Below are 21499 nucleotides of genomic sequence, written 5' to 3'. Positions count from 1 at the left end.
GCAGGCCGTTCTCCTGGTAAAGATTAACCAGGAATACAGTGACAACACGCTGGTCACACAGCTGTCCACTGCATCCCTTAAAGGTGCTGTAGGTAAGATCTCACTACACTGTCATTAGTTAGCAAGGCCATTGCCAACCATGGGCTATTAGTGAGGGAAATGCAGAGAGAATATCTATTTTCAGTTGACTACACCTGCCTCTGAATTTGCCAATCTGGACATCTCTTCCCTGATTGGCTCAGCGAATCCATCTTGCTTGTCAATCTCAGCTGCTTGAATGCAAAATAAACTGAGGGAGGGAGGGAGCAGAGAGGGAGGGCATTTTTTTGGGTTGTCCATTTTCAAAAACATGCTCTCTACCGCTCTTTTCTGCTGTCTCGCTTTACAACTCTCACATCTTACCTACAGCAGCTTGGACTGCAGCTTTAATTGCTTGGTTCATGGCTTACGGTCAACGTTTTATACAATATCTTCCAAAGTGTCTTTTTTCTTCGTATTACAACTTATGCTCACTGTACACTGCTTGGGACAACTCGCCACTGGGGGACTACTACTACTACTAATGAATGAATTTGATGGATATAAATTAATGGATATTAATGGATCAATGGATAGAGATGAATAAGATGGATGGAAACAACTGATGGATTGACAGTATTGCACATTCTAGCTTTTGTTGCTGGTGAAATAGTGTGAAATTACAATGTTCTTCCTTTATTTATGATTAGCTATTACTATACACTCTATTCACCATTAAGTTGATGTCTGCAATGTCATTGCTAATGTGCAATGACATTGCCTAATACATTTCCTGGATATGTTATTAATGTTAATATAATTCCACAATTTGCATTATCTTTCATTTTGCTATAGCCTAGGTGTATGTTAACTTGCAACTTAATACAAATATATGCTGAGAAATAACATTCATTTATTGCTTGAAATAAATGGAAGTTCTCAATGTTGTGGCCAATGAACAAATGATCCTCAAATTGCTCATTTGAGGCTATATATATATAAATATTTATGTTTATATATATATATGTAAATATTATAAGCCATAAATGTTCCATTAAACAATGAATATAAAGCAACCTGGTTCGGATCAGAGGAGTCATGTACCTTTGTACCTATATGATTATCTTTATCCAAGCAAGCACACATGTTTTCATTCTGTCTCTTGGTGGGAATGCCTCTGGATGAAGATTGAGAGTAAAACCCAGATTGGACAAAGTGATGGGATAAAGCCACATGGTTCTGCAGCATGTAAGACCTATTTGCTTTAAAAAATCAACATGCACTTGTGTCTGCAGATGGAAAAACATAGTGTCCTATGGTGTTATGCATTTCACTTTTCTCCTATCTATATATTGTTATTCCTTTCTCTGAATGATCTCACTGCATGTTACTTAATCTGCTGCGCTGTGGAAGTCGATGATCTAAATATGATTGGATATAATAATATAATGACTTTCACAAAGGCAAAGGGCCTATGTATGTAGCATGTAACCAGTCAAGCAAGTATTTATTTATTTTCGAGTATTTAACCAACTGTTTGAAGAAAGATAAAACAGAGCTATTATTTTCATTATTCCAATCAACCAGGAATCATACTGTTGTGTGTCATGTGTCAGAAAATGAATGTCCATAAGGGTCCCGACCTCCACACAACTCTGTCTGAGGTACTTCTTGTCGGTGCCTGCCAATTATCACTATTTCAATTACAATTTTCTGTGACTGAAACACCTTGTCTGTTTTTATTTGTTCCTACATAATAGTTAGGTATATGTTTGCAACATTTCCAAATTCCATCTTTAGAATTCAACCGGGAAATGGATGTAATTAAACAGTACTTGCCACTATCCTGGTTTGCCTGTGGCGGTAATATTACCCACCAGTGTAATAACCAGTACACTCCTGCTTGTAAAGCCAACAGGTCTTACTGTCATACAGCAAATTAATTTACTAATAGCAATTCAAATGTAATATTTCATTTCAAAAAAGTTATATCAATTAAAGTATTGAGTACAATTAATATGTAAGTAAAAAAACAAAGTGTTGTCTATTATTGCAAATGATACAACAGCATTGTTAAATACTTGATCCAAATTACTCAATAACGTTCCAAGATTGTGTCATATTTCTCAATAACGAGTCACTTGCCTTGTTACAGATCCAAAATCAATATGCCAAAAATCCAATATTTAAAAAAATGGTCAACAAATATTGATCAGATGCTTCCTCGACAACGAAAGCACACTATGCTCAAAGCACCACAGAATCAAATTTTGATTCTGTCTGATTAAAATCGTTAAAAAGAGTAATAACATTATAGATTAAAATATCTAATGTCTTATCATTGTGGTATATATAATGTGGTATCAGTGGAATAAACCACTCTGGGAAATAATGTACTTAGTGGTAAGCAACCTAAGTTTTGGCTGAAACAATAATGGGACATTATTCCTTACTTAACAGGTTTGTTTGCATGGCCTGGACACTTTCTACACTATTCTGATCAAGAAGTTATCTTGTCAAGTATTTGGCGTTTGGAGGTATACCTTAACATTTAACTAACCTTCCCAATACCGCGGGGCCATTGACAGTATTGAGATTCAGCTAAAGGCAACTACAGCTTGGCTGCTGTTTGGATATCCTTTGAACTGCAGAACATATTGAGAGCTGTCTGCCTCAGTGGGCCACAGGCTGGCCTCTATCTATTCAGCTGGAGCACATCTGAAGCTATTAGACTACCTGAATGGAAATTATTTCAGATGGACTTTGATCACACACAACAAGCCCAGCATCATCTGACAGTGTGTGTGTGTGTGTGTGTGTGTGTGTGTGTGTGTGTGTGTGTTTGTTGGGGGAGGTCACATGAATGAGATTTTTCTTGGAATAATATTTGGCAAAGGCATTGTTGTAGTTATGTTTATTACATGGCTCACCCCCTCTGTCTCTGTACAATGAATAATTTGTTTTTGCATATTAAATGTTTTTTTCTGATGTATAATTTTTTTATGAATTGAAAAAGATGAGATAAGGTGACACCAAAGTCCCTAGAGTAAAGTAGCATAGTAGATCTACATGACAATAATAGGATGTTGGTGGATTGCCCCTTCATTCAAGGGTCAGGGAGGCATACTGTGCAGTATTTACCCTATTGTCTGTTTTATTTACATTAGTTAAAGTAGATTAATTATATTAAAGGTCATAGGGTCACATAGGGTTACAGGTACAGTTGCCTACCAGTAATGAGCAGGTCCAAAATACTTTTTTGCTATCTTTTATTTTTTTTAATTTAATTTGAATATTTTTATCTTCACCCTTTTTTTTCTTTAACTTTGTATTTTTTTATGTATTCGGGAAAGCGAATTAATAACTTAGCGAGGTTATTGGAATGATGTAGTAGTTATTCTTGCTTATGAATAATTTGGGTCTTAACACACAAATGCTTAAATGCCAAAGCTAACTAACACCAAAGTGTTGGGTAGTTTAACACTATGCATCCCTTCTATATCGACGGGACATCATTATTTTGGTGTTCCCTATTTGTACATATAATAGTGTGGTACAAAAACCAAAGACAACAAGTGATACCTTTTATCTGTTAATTCTTCTTATCTGCTCGTGCAATTGTCGAGAAATATTAGTCATAGCCGAAAAGAGATGATTCACTTGAAAGCAATTATTTTTTAATTGCATGTTTTGCTTTGTTGTTGGCCTGTGTCTGCAGTCATGTTTCTTGTATTTTATCGATAACATGCAAGCCTGAATTTGCACAAAACTCTGTTCATGTAGTGCATGCTCTTGATTTACATTCAGGTACGTATACATTAAATGCAGCTCCGCAAGCTTATTTCCTATGAAAGCATCTCTCCCACAGACAATGATATAATTGTGATGATACATAATATGAAGTGCAAAATTATTTATGAAAGTTCGAAAAGACCAGCTCTGACTCAAAGAGTAAGTACTCATTACAAATGTTGCCCGTATATCTCTGGACCGCTTCAACAAATTAGTTGAAGGTTGAATGTTCAATAACATAAATGGTAAAAGTTATCATCAAATATTTCATCATTAAATCATTATATCATCATACATCATATCATTAAATAAGTTTAAAAAAAAGGATATAACTGAACAATTCCTAATTAACGGTGATAATTAGGCTATGGCCTTTATTCTCGTTTTGCCATGCTAGCAGTCCAATCATGTGACTACTTCATTCCATGCACACACCCCCAAAAAAAGGTTTGAGCCTACTCGTGAATTCCATCAGAGCGCTTCATCCATTTAACAGCCATTGTTGAGCTGGCTGAATAGTTTCCATGGTGACAACAACGCGTATGGGAAGATAGACTTTCATTTTAATCCTTTATACCAGGAGGCAGGATGTGGTGAGGAGAGAGGTTGGCAGAGTTAGCTATCATAGATGTTTGGTTTATTTCTGTTCATATCCGTTTTGTGTGTGTGTGTGTGTGTGTGTGTGTGTGTGTGTGTGTGTGTGTGTGTGTATGTGTGTGTGTGTGTGTGTGTGTGTGTGTGTGTGTGTGTAGAAAACAAGCAAAATTGATTTCAGACGGAATCCCTTGTCACTTAGATTCGGTTTATGTGGGCTGAGGAAGGCTTTTGGCTCTTTGGTTAGTCACACAGAGTCCAAATATCCTCTCATTCTCTGTTTATTTGGTCCACCATAAGAAGCAGTAGGCTACCTGAGCAGGTATCGCTTATAAAAGCCCAGCAGCAGCATGTTTAGCCTGACACACAAGGTGGTGTCAGGAAGCCCCCAGCTGGCCCAGCTCATTATTCTGCTTGACCCCGTAGATAGTCTGGCAGAAATTCATTCCCACATAGCTCCACAATGATAACTGTAGCTCCACAATGATAACTGCAGCTCCCACAACGATAACTGGGGCGGCAACATGTAATTGGGAGGAACGTTAGGAATTAAGAGAGGAAACGCATGGCTCATTGGCTTGACTTCAATGGGATGGTGTGCAATGCAAGAATCGCGTGGAAATCGAGTGGGAGCTGTGTGTGGTGAGAAAGACTCCCAAGCAATTAGCAGTTTCCTCCTTTCCCCCAGGGAAGAGGAATCAATGTTTGAAATGCTTTCAGCTCCTTCTCTGATGTTCACACGTGTCCTCTATCTTTTATTCCTTGGCCTTATTTTGCATATGGAGTGACATACACAAATACACACACGCACACACACACACACACACACACACACACACACACACACACACACACACACACACACACACACACACACACACACACATTCGCAAACACTCACACACATGCACACATACAGCATTGTTTCGCACCAAGCTTCTCACTTTCCGGCTTCAGTCATGAATCTGGCATGAGGTATAAAAGTAATCTCAAGATGATGAGTTGCATTTCACAGCATAATTAATTAGCAAAGTTTCTAATCGCACTTGAAGTTCCCTCATCAAAAAAGAGTTTAGTATTCATATTGAGTGTAATTTCATGCAGAATGTTTGACAGCAGAAGGTTTTAAAAGCCTCTCTTAAACTGTAGCCTATTCCCTCCCACGTGTTTTTCATTAGTGAGTGACACTAAAAGTTGGAACAGCATCATACTTAAATCTTACTGTATGCACTTTTCACACTGAATTGTCATTTACTAATTTGCTCTGGCTGGACTTCAGTTAAAAAAATGTCTCAATCATCTCTTAATTTGTATTGTATGTATGTAAGTATAAAAAAAGTATAAAAAATATATTATTTGGTTATTTCCCCTGTGGTGTATCTACTCTCATGTAACTGTGTCTTTAATATCTACAATTATATCTGTTGTTGTTTCATTAGTGTGAGAAGGAAGACAAATAAAATAGTGTATATTTAAATTGAATAAAAGGAATAACAATGTGTCTATTTGATCATAAATAACAGATACTTAGATACTCAGATACTTTAACCTATTGGATCACAGGTGATTGTCAATCAATGCTAATATGATTTCATTTCATTTAATTTCAAATCTTTATTTATACTCGTAGGGCATTGAGGTTTCCCTCATTTCCAATGTCGACGAGTTTACATCAGAGGACATGCAAAAATAAAATAAGAAAGGAAAAGGAAAAGGAAAGGAAAGATTACCATGCCCAAATCAAAAAATGACATTTGTGTTTGAAAATAAAATAATTGACATGTTGTGTGCATATTATGCTGATGTTAATTTTCATTTGTAATCTTATTTTCCAATAAAACAATGCACTTGAATTCCACATCTAAATCAAAATCAATAACTAAATCAACAACTATATAAAATGTGTATATACTGTAACCGTCTTTCTTTTGCTCTCCCTTCTTATTCAGTGTCTAACTCAATACCTCAAGCTATAGTTCAACCACAGCCCAGGATCATGATGTGCGTGTGTAAAGGCTGTTAAAGCCAGCTGCTATGCAGAAGGCAGGCTACGTATAGAAACAAGTTGAGTGTCAGAAGTGAGATCTCACGAGAGCACGCTGTGCTAATGTGTTTCCACCTCAGGTTCCTCTGTCTTGATTCGAATGAGTGAGGAACCTGTTTAGAGCCCCCAATGGTTCGGAGGAGACAAATGGGCTTAATATTTCTGTCCCTGCCTCTACAGCAGTGTTCCACTTGTAAGCTAATAATAAATAATCAATGCACTATAGGAAAAACAAGGCATGCAACAAATGAATCTGTTTCATTCGAAGCTATGCAGAAAAAACATAAGATACACCATTGTCATTTTTATGTGCTTTTTTCTAGGGATGTTGAATGAAAAGTGTAGTCATTCACACAGACTACACAAGGAGATTGGCTCTGTTACGGGACCACGGCTGGGTTTCTGTGTTCAATTCTGAAGTTTGAGGAGAAGAGAATAAAGATTCAATTTTAGACCAGCCCTATCCCTGCCTCCATTGGGAACGAGCCACTTCATCTCCCATATCCTCCTCTGAACGTGTGCTCTTTTTGTTCCAGCTGTCGCCCCCCTGACTATTGCACGACACACCATTGAAGCCACGGCCCACGGTTAGCCTACTGTATCGCTGCAGAAACACACCATTGTGTATCATCGGATATCACGCTCTCTCTACACTGCTGTTCTCTCCCTGATAACATCGCTGCTACGCACTGTGTAATCTCGGTTCATTTATGATGTCTACATACACTCTTCTACAAATCTGTGTACATCTCTTTGATTTCCAACACTGCTTGACCCATGCCTGCGGTGATTTCCTGTTACTGGCACCATATGGTGCACAAACCCTGAGCCTCCTCATCCGGCTTCATCGCTCCACCGCTCCAGCCGTTTGTGACGCCTATTGGCTCCCCACTGGATTGCATGCAGCTCTTTCCAACACATCACACGAAGGCTTTATGCATTGAAGATAACCGTGAGATGAGAACAGACATTTTTGCTCTAGCAGGCTAATTTCCACATTATTATTCCACCTTCTCATCAAGATTATAACAAAAGCACCCATTAGTTGTGTAACATCCTTGTGTAATCAACTTAATTGATCTTCTGTCTGCACTGGCAGACTTCCTATTTGAACCATTGATATCGTAATCTCATGTTTCCACTCCCCCCTCGTATAAGACCTGCAGCAGGCTCACACGTGGCTGGCTATAAGGGGTTTGGGCTCATTTGCACAACTGTGTTTGTCTGTAGGCCTGTCTGTTCCAACAGTAATCCGGCTGACACAGCAACGTGTGTTGAGCTGCAGACAGACTCTCATGTTCCCAGGTACATTAAGACCTCCACTCTCGCCCAACGATGCCTCCCGCCTGCCTGATCGCCATGGTAACCGTTATTGATGGCACACAGTGAAACTGGGATAAGCATATCCTCCAGTAAAAGGGTTGTACCTGTCCAAAAGTGCACTAGCACTAGCATGACAGAAAAAAAAAACACAGAAATATTGAACTCGGGGGATACACAACTATGCCTTGTTGACCCTTTGTGGTCTGATGGTAGCTTTCTGTGTCAAATAGAAGAGGGAATAATGTTTATAGGACCAAATTGCCCAAACGGGAAGCGTGGTATTAATTATAAACCTTGCTGCCATGAAGACAGAGCGCACTGTCAACCCCATGCAAGTGAGATAAGCAGAATGACATTACTTTCCAATGGATCCCAAAGCTGTGCACTGGATGTGATGGCAGACGGAGAGTTTGTCTAAATGACCAATGATGCTATCTTAAATAGAATATAAATCATGGACGTCACACCCATCTATCAATCGAGGATGTTTATCAAATTCATAAATATTACCAATAATTATTTGTATATATATATATATATATAATTATTATAACAGATCCACCACAGAAAAGCCCCTATTGTAAATAAAAATATTTGCAAATACTGGTGTAAAACCTAGAATACTGATGATACGTCTTTTTAAACTGCCATAAGATTGTGCTTTGAATACATGTCTTTTGTTATTCATTATATAAACAATGTCAAGTAAAGCTGGGGGGACCAAAAAGTTAAAGGATAGACTGACAAGCTTATTGGTTTTGATCAGACTCTTGATATAATCTGCAGCATAGGCAGAGTTGAGTGACTTCTTGACCAAACCATTTAATATACAACAGCTCAAAGACACACATGGTGGTATGGCTTGAATGACTATAAGTAGCACACAGTTTTCGTTCATTTCCCTCAAAGAAATAATCAATCTCATCTGATAGATTGCCCGGCTTCTGCTACAGAACATCAACACATACAGTGCACATGTTCACATTTTCTTATCATTCTGTTAATGCAGCCCAGATCATTTGCCTTTGCGTGTAATTGAACATTTAATTCCACCCTATTAAGAACCAGGCTAATAGATTAGATTAAAATACTTTAGGGGTTTAAAGTAAATACATACTGTGTATTTCTTATATTCAAAGTCTAAATCACTTCTAAAAGGAGAGATAATAAACCATGATCATCCATTATAATATTTTCTTCATGTCCTTTGCAGTTCCCACTAGTGTGAGATGCAAGGGAGAAAGTCAGGATTGCGTTTCAATTGTTTGAGCTCCTGACTAGTCCTTTGTAGCCACCAGGTTTAACGATTGGTTGAAACTCTCATCTTTCAATATCCAGTGTTGGACATATCTCAGTAGATGATCATGTATAATTCACTCTTGACTATTAAACAGGTCAACTATTTTCTTGGAAAAGAGATCCATATGGAACTATTCACCTACAGGTTAACTTCCCCTATAGTGTTTATACAGTACACTGTGGTACACTGCTACTCTACTACTATGCTTTTGAAGCTACACATATTATCTGGCAATTTGCGCCCTTTTGACCAGGAGCAGTATATCCTTTCGCATTAAATGAAAATGCTTGTGTGTGTGTGTGTGTGTGTGTGTGTGTGTGTGTGTGTGTGTGTGTGTGTGTGTGTGTCTGTCTGTCTGTCTCCATGTCCCACATGGAGTGGCACATGAAATCACCCTCTACCAGTAAAAAAACTCAAGAACAGTGTTTTCAAATAATTTTCGATCAGTATTGAGTACAGATATTTATAAGTAGTTTTAAGCTGCCTATGAGCTAGTTGAAATGTCACACATTTTGACTTTAAGCAAATATCACCATATAACAATGACAATATTGACAATATTATGGACATATCACTATTTCAACATAGTCAATATGATAGTATAATACTACTACTACTACTATTACTACTACTACTACTAGATATACATCCCGGATAATCTATTATTCTAAATTAAAGAGTTAAAGTTCCTTGCCAGCAAATCCACATAAACAGGTTTCTTCACATCCAGAACCCTCCTCTAATACACAAGTTTTGATTTGTAGACATATCTACAACACTTCTGATTAAAAGGTAGTCAACCTAAATAAACCAGTTAACATTTGGCAGTGAGGGTTAAATAGCGTTAGCATCACAGTTGAGGTGAGCATTGCAGCTACCAACGTTTAATTCCACTTCAATGCATTACATTGAGCATGCATATGAATAACGTGTTATGTTTGTTATGATAAGGTTTAAAAAGCTGTCAGCTAACCTTCCTTACATTTTCAGATGAGAGAAAATGTGGATATTATTCCAGTTAGGGGGGTTATATGTATATATGTGCACTGATACGTATGGAGATACATCAATGAGTATTTTAGTCAATAATCATTCGGCATCGGTTCACAAGGCCAGATGGAGGAGGAAATATGAATGGGTGCAAACATCATTGAGATTAACACATAATTTCCCACAAGGTAAAATACTGATCGACTCAGGGGGAGCAGATGCCCCACAGTCGGTCTGCCTAATGAGAGTGGCAAGCCTGTAAACAGATCATTAGAGCTAGTACTGATTGTTCAAGGCTTATCATTCTGTGGTTCTCCTAAACAGTGCAGTGCATCTCCAGAGTGAGGCTAAAACAACTGCCCGAAGGGAGAGTGTTTGTTTGGGCGGCACATCTGTTGCATGTGTGGATATTCGGTAAGTAGTTCAGAAAAGAAAAAAGTTAAGTTTATGTTTTAATGAGCCAGTAATTCCCCTCTTCTCTAAAGGTCATGCGGTACTAATGTAGAGTGTTATTTTGTGTCTATAATGTCAAAGAAGTTGAGATTTGAAAGTGGAAGTTGAAGGCACCTCCCAGCACCGCCCATATTTTGTTTATACCCTCAGAATAACAAAGTATTAGCATGCTAAACAGCTAGGGCTCTGTGTTGCAGCAGGCTGTAATTAGTTTATACCGTTGATGCACAATACAGATAGGATTGTTAAACTACTGATTTGTATTGCTTGTATTTGGTTCCATTATGACTGGGGATTATCCTACACATTAGCATTTGCATGATGTAGGAGGAAATCTTCAATGTTTAACATTTAAGGAATCCAGCATTGTATTTGGCTGCTTAAAAAACATATGAAACCCGAAAGATGTGATCTATTATGTGTACTTATATCCATTTCTACACAGATATTGTTTCCAGGCAATATATTTTGCTCCCCAAGTGACGAGTTCTGATATTATTTTTCCTGTTATAAGCCTCCCGGTTTCTCATCTTATCATTTGTGCATCAGTTTAGAACACTGAAGGTGGAATACAGATTTTTCCTGACGTCAAACAAGAGTCCATGAAATGAACACAAGACATAATATAGTTCATAAAGTTCATATGTAATATATATATATATATATATATATATATAAAATATATAATAATATATAAGCTATAAAATGTTGTTCTTTTGTAGTTTATTGGGGATCCTCATAAGCTGGTGCGCATCAACAGCTTCCTCTCTTCCTGCGGTCCACATCAAAACACGTCAAAACAAAACAATCTAAAAGTAAAAATAAACATTATGAATGTAACACTCTGAACACATATCAGGGCTCTGAACTAGTTCAAGGAAGTAAAAGGTCAACAACAAACAAACAGTATCATATTCAGGCCTACTGTTCCAAAACAGGACCGTTCATTCAATTGTATTTATCTATACATATATATCATTCCAATTTAAAGTTTTCCATCAATTTCAGATTGTTTACTTGGGTAAAAATATGAATACAAAAAATTTGAAACTTTCAAAAAGCAATTTTGTTTTGTTTGTTGTTCGCATTGCTAGAAGAGTGGGGGGAAATATCACAGGGTTGTTGACATAGACCATGAGTTGATGAGACTCACAGCAGACTCATTGGTTTGTTAAGTCTGATTGTAGGCTATAAACTATTAAATAGTCACGCTAACACTTTATAATAACTATCCGTTATAACTAGTTAATAGATCATAAGTAAACTGTTAATTAATGAGTTATTAATGACTTGTTAAGTGTTTGTTAACAGTGTTTGTTAAGGATTTATAATGATGCTTTGTAGATAGTTAATAGATCATTAATAAACTGTTAGTTAATGAGTTATAAATGACTTGTTAACTGTATGTTAATGATTTATAACTATACCTTATAAATTATAATAGATCATGAACAAGCTATTAGTAAATTACTTACTAATGACTTGTTAAGTATCAGTTAATAGTTTATATATGTTATTGGGACGTTATTCTAAAGTTGCAACTATTCCTCATTTATTAACTGTTAGTAAATGAGGAATAGTTGCAACTTTAGAATAACGTCCCAATAACATACATAAGCTAATAACTAATACTTAACTAATATATTAACTCACACTTTACAGATCAGTAGTTAATAGTTTGTTAACCATCTACTAATACCAGTGAAACTTTGTAGAAAAGCAAATGGGTGGAACAAGTTCAAGGTACAGAAATTTGATGTGATGTTTAAAATATCAAATTTTTGTACCTCAACCTTGTTCCACCCATAGGCTTTTCTGTGTACTGTATTTTACCAAAGAAACATCACAGATGAAATGTTGAACATTGTGTTTAATGTATAGAAACACACATACTGAGCCATCACATGGCAGAACAGCAGTATACAACAGTATGATGTAACGGTTACCGGTGTAACGGTAAACCGCGATAAAAATGTTGTCAATAACAATTACCGTTTTCATTTCAAATAAAATTATTATCGCGGTGGATAACCGCGCTTCATCCGAGCAGTGTTTGGAATAACGCCGTTTAAAATAACGGCGTTAGGTAACGCCGTTATTTTTTCAGTAACGGGTAATCTAACTAATTAATTTTTCCGTCGTTACAACGCTGTTACTGACAGTTAAATGCGGTGCGTTACCATGAATTGATTGAATAAACTGCGTAATCCGAACGCACCCCTGGCTGCACACACAAACTGCTAGTGAGGATGGAGACCGAGTGGGTTAGCGATTATGATTGGCTAAGGCAGAGTCGTGTTTCATGGTAGCCAATCGGAGCCAGTGTTTTTACACACAAGCTAGGATACGCGTACCACACGCACACGCACACACAAACACCAAACAGATTCGATGAAGCAGTAGAAATGGCGAGTCCGGAGCAATCCGATGAAAAGTTGGTATTTTTAAGGTGGAGATATAAGCACTACTTCAAATTCATTGAGGTCAAAGGCAAGAATGTGCATGTAAAGTGAACATTATGAGGTCGCGGTCACGGCGATCTGCGGAGGAAGCGTCGGCGGGAGACGGAGAGCGCGTAATTGTTTACATATTGTTCTTTATGTCTTGAATGTTTGGATTAAACCTGCACTACTGTAAATGTTCCTGATAAATAAGCTGTTTACATGCTGAACACTTGTTCCTTTGATGTTAAAAGTTGCACTTTTGATAATATAAATAAATATAATAATAATAAGCTTTCTGAACATATTGAACACACTTTTAAAAATACCGCGATAATACCGAAAACCGGGATAATTTTGGTCACAATAACCGTGAGGTTAAATTTTCATACCGTTACATCCCAGGTTTGTGCACTTTTTGTGCAGGACATGAAAACAAAATAAATCAAAATCAAGCCATTGGCATTATTGATATGAACATGTCTTAGCACAACTTGGACCCTCTATACTTAGTGAACCAGACCCGAGCTACAACCGAACTGCTCTAGGGCACCATCCCACAGTGACACAACACCTAAGCTTTCTTCTTCTTCTTCTTCTTTTTTCTGTTTTCATGTTTTCACAAAAAGTGCACAAACCTCATGGGTTTGTATACTGTTGTATACTGCTGTTCTGCCATGTGATGGCTCAGTATGTGTGTTTCTATACATTAAACACAATGTTCAACATTTCATCTGTGGTGTTTCTTTGGTAAAATACAGTACACAGAAAAGCCTATGGGTGGAACAAGGTTGAGGTACAAAGATTTGATATTTTAAATATCACATCAAATTTCTGTACCTTGAACTTGTTCCACCCATTTGCTGTTCTACAAAGTTTCACTGGTATTAGTAGATGGTTAACAAACTATTAACTACTGATCTGTAAAGTGTGAGTTAATATATTAGTTAAGTATTAGTTATTAGCTTATGTATGTTATTGGGACGTTATTCTAAAGTTGCAACTATTCCTCATTTACTAACAGTTAATAAATGAGGAATAGTTGCAACTTTAGAATAACGTCCCAATAACATATATAAACTATTAACTGATACTTAACAAGTCATTAGTAAGTAATTTACTAATAGCTTGTTCATGATCTATTACTAATTTATAAGGTATAGTTATAAATCATTAACATACAGTTAAGTCATTTATAACTCATTAACTAACAGTTTATTAATGATCTATTAACTATCTACAAAGCATCATTATAAATCCTTAACAAACACTTAACAAACACTTAACAAGTCATTAATAACTCATTAATTAACAGTTTACTTATGATCTATTAACGGATAGTTATTATAAAGTGTTACCATAGTCACTATAGCTACTATTTTATATTTGTGTGTAAATGTTAGGTCCCCAGGCAATTTTGTTAACATTAGGCTCGTTAGTGGGATGATCTGTCACGTCACATTGTACAGATATTGTAAAGCCTCACAGTAGTTAATTGAAGAGGCTTCAAGAGAGCATCCCCATGCAGGCTACCATAGTAGTCATAGAGCCTTCAGTGAGGCACAGGAGGAACCCTTGACTGAGTATTTAAAGGCAGCAACGATGGCTTGTTTATCAATGCCTGCCCCAAGGGGTCTAACATAATTCATGGGGATACCATGTTTACTGTTGACTTGCTTTTAGGTCAGGAAGTTAGCATACCAGTTGACAGTGGACAATTACTGTAAACAACCCTAGTCATGGGTTGAGATATTCATGACAGGATCGGAATGGAAACGCCATCCAAATCTGTCCTTCAGAAGTGCACAGCCGACCAGTTTGTCTAGACTCACAAGCTTCAATCATCCAAATGTGGAGGGTTTCCTTAAGAAACTTGGCATTTGATTGAGACGCACAGCTTTGCGGCAAATGATTCATAGTAGAATCATAGAATGTGGATAAGACAGCCATCACAACTGTCTAGACTCCTGACCGTGTGATGACCTGCCGTGTTGTTAAGCAAGTTGGTGCGATGGCATCAGGAGAGAGGGGTATCAGACGCCTGTTCTGCGAATGCACTGGGAAATGCGTTTACAGAACACATCTTCCGAGGTAAAATATACAATGAGTGCTTGCTGTGAGATGAACCACTATGTAGTGTTGGGTGTGGTACTGGCTCTGGCTGGATGCAGGAGGAGGTTTTCCTCATCTTCCTGAAACACCCAGTTTGTCAGACATACAAAGGTTAGCCCTGAGAGGAAGGTGTTATTGTTGTTGAACAACCGCAATTCTCCTCTTTCAGTGAAGGCATAATGGGATATTGCTCCCTCCACCCCAGCTAACCAGGCATTCCAAGCCTCCATCTCAGCTAACCAGGCAGCCCAAACCTCTACCCCAGTTTACCAGGCAGCCCAAAGCTCAGCCAATTGACCAGGCAGGCCCAGGCCTTGTCTCCTTGACCTCAGAACCCATCAGGTGGGGAATCAGCCCAGGTAAAACTGTAAGAAATACAAGAAATCTACTGTCTGGAAAGGGGCAAAAGAAGAAAATCAAAGCAAACAAGCATACGGCCCAAGCCGAATGACCAAGAGGATTTGGACACCTCTGAAGATGAGAAGTTATGCATTTTGTGCTTGGAACACTTGCATTTTGTGCTAAACACTTTACTTTGTCAGTTCTGGGCCCACAAAGCCTGCACCCCAGGGGCAGCCGACTACTTTTGGCATAAGGTGACAATGATTGAACCCTTATGTGACAAATGCTAATTCAGGAATGCAGTTCACACAAACACACACACATACACAGCAGTTGTTTTGGTGCTTAATTTCCAGGTTTAGAAAAGATGTGTTGGTTTTTCCACTCTAAATGGTTTACTGACTTTATTCAAAACTGTATATATTCCTTATTCTTCAATAAAGTCATTGCATTAGTTGGATAATATGGATTTTATTTTCAAATAACTTCAAACCTCTGTTAACCGCTAGTGTTACCCCAAAAGTGGGGTATGTTGTAACAGCGGTATTTGACATAATATATGCTGAGATTGTGTAGTAGACGTCCAAGTGAGTTATATTTGCAATATGACTACCGTTTAACAAAGTTGGAGAGATCTAGCATGAACAACCACTACATTACTGATGCTAAAACAAAATGTTATACCAGTCCCCGCCTTTATATCAGAAACGGAAGGAGATGAAACATAGCTGAGAAGTCAGCGGCCATATTAATCTCTGATTTATGAATACAATTTGGCTGTAGCGCGATAAAAGTATTGATTGGAAATCCTTTTTATTTTCAAGGCTGGATTCATATACAAAGCCTCATGGAGACAATATTTTTCATAACAGAAATGTATCCACAGTACTGATAATAGATTTGCTCCACTCTATGCATTATGGACCAGTGGGGAGACTCATTACAATGCCCATCCCTGCCCGTGCAGTTGAAGCACGCTAGACACCTCATTGAATCCCTTAATCATCTTCTCATATCAAAAACGTTCACAAGCTCCTCTCAATATGGAGCAATTAACAATTCACGGTATGGGGAATATGCAAAACTACTATATAAATTATTAAACCGGTTATAATTCTAAAGACGGGCACGGATGGGATAAACAGTGCGGTAAGAGCCTGCAGTAACAGACTATCTCTCTCCACAGAGTCTGAAGTGGAGGGAGTTATGCATTGGGTTCTACCATGCTTTGCATGTTTTTTGAAAGCAGTTTGTGCAGAGGTCAGAGAGGGGGTTGCAGTGAGGAAACAAAGTGCCAGCTGGAACACTGACCTCCTGTCCAAACCATCATGAAGGAGAAAAATACAAGAGACTGCTGTGAATAATGAGACTTTGATAAGTCTTCTAAATTATTATACTGTAGTTTTAAAGTGCAACAGTCGATAAGAGATGATTTAAACCTATAAATTGAGAATGCAGAGAACTATTAATATAAATACATACGTATATGTGTGTATCAAACTGCCCTTGAATCTTTTGTTGACCCCCACAGAAGTCTGCTTCCCCCACAGAAGTCAGATAAGATAAGCTCCATGACAGCAATTGGCATACACATTATTTAGAGAATAGAGGACAGTGGAGCTGTCAACATTACCACACGGCTTTTCTTCCCATTTGTATTTATTGATGTGCTGCGTATGAGGAAAGTGAGTGGATATTCTTTTGGTTCGGTGCCGTCTGGTGACACAATGATGAGCAAAGGACTGAGCTGTGCATATTAGTGAATAGGATGATTGATAAATGAAATGCCAAGTTTTCTAGTTTAATATTGTGCCTTTATGTGCTCCTACCTACCATGCTGCTATTTCATATAAGGTCAACAACTGGAATAATGGAAATAGCATGCAGCAACAGCAAAGTGTATTATGACTACAGCTTGAAATAGTAGTTCCAGTCAAGTTAATGAACACCCAATGAACACCTAGAAATAATTAGATTAATACATTAATGATGCCATTCATCTTCAGATTGGCAAATAATTATTGTCAGTCAGAATTCATTATTGACCAGAAAATAATTAAAGTCTGTCTTGTTTACTTCGCTCGTTGATACTGTTGTTTATACTTCCGAATAAAAAAATTATTCTGTTCAAAATGTCATGAGAGTTGCTTCTATTATTTTATGAGGATTTTTTCATTCAATTATTTTTGTGAAGCATGGTTTATCGTGGCATTTGCAATATTATACATAATAAGCCTGAAGGTTGACGTCTGTGGGTAGCTGTGCGTATTGTTCCATCGCACAGCAACTCATCATGCAAGAACACACACAAACATCAATTGCGATCAGTAACACACCTGCGATGCAGATCTATAGCATAGAAGTTAATGTTGTGTGTGTGTATGTTTGATCTTCTTGTGACGGTCGGGATTATTGCCGCCGCCTTGTAGGGGTAACGCAGTTCTTAACCTGGAGAGGACTGAGTGGGCCAGGATCTAGGTCCCCCACACCCAATGCCTTTGGCTTCAATGTTCAGGTGAGTGAACAGGTTGTGCGTGGTTTAGCTGTCTAGATCCACAGTAGCTTACTAGACAGGGTAAAGTAGGATTCAGGATGTCCTGAGGGATCGCCTAAGGTGTGTGCAGTGTTTGCGACCTGACACCACCCCCCTACTTTACTAAGATTTGGCTAAACAGGTGAAGCGCCCCTACCCCCAAGTAAGTAGTCCAATACAAAATAAATAAAATAGAAAATGTTTGTCTTTTATCTCTGATGTTTACTCAACATGAAACACTTACATTTCAGAGAAATGGTTCGAAAGACATTTACCAACGTTCAACACAGCATTCATCCGTTTCAATCAACAATAACATTTAAACAGGGAAAACACCAATCACATTTAACGTTCGATCACAAATCACATTACACACATCTATATTATAACACTCGGATAGAAAGACACTCTTTTTCATCCGTCCTGAACAGGGGTATGTGCATGGAATGCACAGCGGTGCAATGTCCCTTCCAGTGCAGTGCAGTGCGTGTGCGTGTGTGTGTGGGCGTATGCGTGTGTGTGCGTGCGTGTGTGTGCGTACCGGCGCAGCGTTAGTTCGTTCATTCACAGTTCTGTTCGGGCTGCGCACGGTGTGTCATCTGTTTCAGTGTAAATGGTTATGTGGGGTGCATAGGTTACCACAGCGGAGATCGCACTTCGGGATGTGTGATGGCTGGCAGGGCAAACCTCTCCCGAAACGTCCACAGACCTCGGCAGCTCTAGGCAACCGCGTAGGACAGCGCCCTTCCTCGCAACAATCACCTGGAGGGCCTCTCTCCCCGTCGCTTTCACTGGCGTCCAGACTCAACGACCAACGAACGCTCAAAACCGCCGCACCACTCTCAGCGACCGACTTGACGGAAAACCGCACTAAACTTGACTTAGTAATAAACTTAACTTGCAAAACAAAACGAAAAACCAGCATGCAACCGCCTTAATTCGCCTTGCACACCTCCGGGGTCTTTTACACACCTGCGCCCCCTCTTCCCCCGCGCTTTTTCCTCTCCGCCTCCCCTTTTCTGTGCCCGTCATGCGTCTTAAAGGCGCAGTCTATTTGTACCCGTTACATTCCCCCCTGCAAAACCCTGCCATGCCATCCAACATCCAAATGACGATGCGATCTCCGAAAAAGAACAAAGGAAGGTACAGCACATAGATCCATCTGAAAGTACCCAAAGGCAAGTTCACAACACAGGCAACATCCCGAAAATCACATAAGGAAGCCTCAAAAAAAGTTGATAACAAAAAAAACACGGCATCATAACACATCAGTACTCAACACCCGAATACCTGAACATACAAAAAGGTAAGTACAGCACATTTGAGGTTGCACAAATTATTTCAAAACATAACCACTCCTTAATCTGGAGGGAAGTGTACCCCTGGTCCGTCTTTGAGACCGTCTAAGTTCGCACACACTTTCACTCTCACTCCCTGCGTCTGACCCACCCGTAGTTCCCAGCTCTTCACAGACGAGCCTAACAGTTTCACCTAATGCCTCACCCCCAACCTGACCATCACCACTTGGGTGCCCCTCCACTACGTCTCTATCCCCTGTCTCTGTGTTTCCGTGGGGTGTGTGTGCAGTGGCAGGGATGCAAATAAGGTCGGGACAGCTTGTGTCAATGTCAGGGCCAGTGTCTTTGTCTTTCCGGGGCTGGTGTCTGCCTTCAGGACGTGACGGGGGTGACCGGAAAGTACAGAGTCTGAGTTGTTCCCGGTGAACCACTTTTGAGGGGCCTCCCTTCTCAGGGCGGATGGTGTAAACAGGGATGTCACCGTGATTTTGTGCGACCACAATGTAAGGAAATGGTTCCCACTTGTCACCTATCTTGTTTCTGCCCCGATGGGAGTGATTGCGCAGCAGAACACGATCCCCCGCCCTCATGAGGGCCCCGGCAGCTCTGCGGTCATAGGCTCTTTTCCTTCTTCTGGATGCGTCCTGCGCCGCAGCGTTAGCAACTTCTACTGCGGTTTTGAACTTCTCATGGTGGGTCTTAACCCAGTCATCTAGATTATCCACTTCTTCATCCTCCAGGTCCTTTCCCCCTAAGATGTCCATCGGCAGCCGGGGATCCCTGGCGAACATCAGGTAAAAAGGTGCGTAACCCGTAGAAGAATGAATTCGACTGTTGTAAGCCATGACGAGCTCAGAAAGGTGTTCGTCCCACCTCCTTTTCTTCTCAGCAGGCAGAGTCCTCAGCATCTCGTGCATGGTTCGATTGAACCTTTCACATTGGGCATTGCCCTGAGGGTGGTAGGGGGTAGTGCGGCTCTTCCCTATTCTGTACATCTGGCACAACTCTTTTATAACATTAGCCTCAAAACAGCGCCCTTGGTCTGAATGCAATCGTGCCGGGCATCCATAATGGACAAACCAATGCTTTATGAGGTTCTTGGCTGTGGTGTATGCAGTTTGGTTCTTGGTAGGCACGGCAACTGTAAACCGAGTGAACATGTCAGTCAGGACGAGCACATTTTCGTACCCCCCATTGGACCTCTCAAGCATGGTGTAGTCCATTGCAACTACCTCAAGGGGTGCCATAATGTTGGTGCATGTCATCGGGGCTTTAATTTTGGGAAATACGTCTTTTGCCAGAGTGCACCGTTTGCATTCCTTAATCCAAGTCTGTACATCTTTGGTCATTGTTGGCCAGTAATAGCTCCGCCTCATGAGGTCAAGGGTGCTTTGTTCCGCGAAGTGACCACCATGTTCATGCTGACTTTCAAACACTCTACGCTGCAGACTCCCTGGGACGATTAATTGCCGTATTTCTTCCCCGTCTCTTGGATTGCTGACAGAGCGAAACAGGACTCCCTTTTGAAGGCTCAGCCGCTCAAACTGTTGGGAGAGTCGCTTTAGCTTTGGATCCATGTCTCTAATCTCTGACAGAGTGGGCTTTCTGTGGTTCCACACCGCTGAGTGGACAGGCCAGACACTGGGGTCTCGTTTTTGCTCCTGTTCTATCTCAGGCCAGCTGAAACCACTCACGGTCCCCTTTATGGCATTCTGTGCCGCCTTTTCCACCCTGAGTGCACCTGTATTGTCTTTAGGCCCTGGCCAGAGACAAGCACGCACCTCGTCTGGTCCTATGCGTATGAAGTCCTTGCCTGAATCTTCCTCATCCGGCTCTGTGGTCGCCGGGATCCTTGACAAGACATCAGCGTTCGCATTTTGTCGCCCGGGCTTATAACAGACTTCGAAATTGTACTCTGCAAGCTGGGCTACCCAGCGCTGCTCCACCGCTCCTAGGTTGGCAGAACCCAGGTAGCGCAGTGGGTTGTGATCGGATACGACTGCAAATTTGGAGTACATTAGATATTCTTTAAATTTTTCTGTCATTGCCCATTTTAGAGCGAGCAACTCTAATTTGAAAGCACTGTAGTTTTTGTCATTCTTTTCGGCTCCACGCAGACCTCGGCTGGCGAAGGCAATGACGTACTCAACTCCCCCCTGCTTTTGGCTTAATACGGCCCCCAGGCCCTGTAGACTTCCATCAGTGGTAAGTATGAAGGGTAAGCTAAAGTCAGGGTATGCAAGAACTGGCGGGTTCATC

The sequence above is a fragment of the Micromesistius poutassou genome (genome assembly GCF_964030765.1).
Source record: "Micromesistius poutassou genome assembly, chromosome: 12".
NCBI lineage: Eukaryota > Metazoa > Chordata > Actinopteri > Gadiformes > Gadidae > Micromesistius > Micromesistius poutassou.
Note: the sequence above shows the minus strand (reverse complement) of the source record.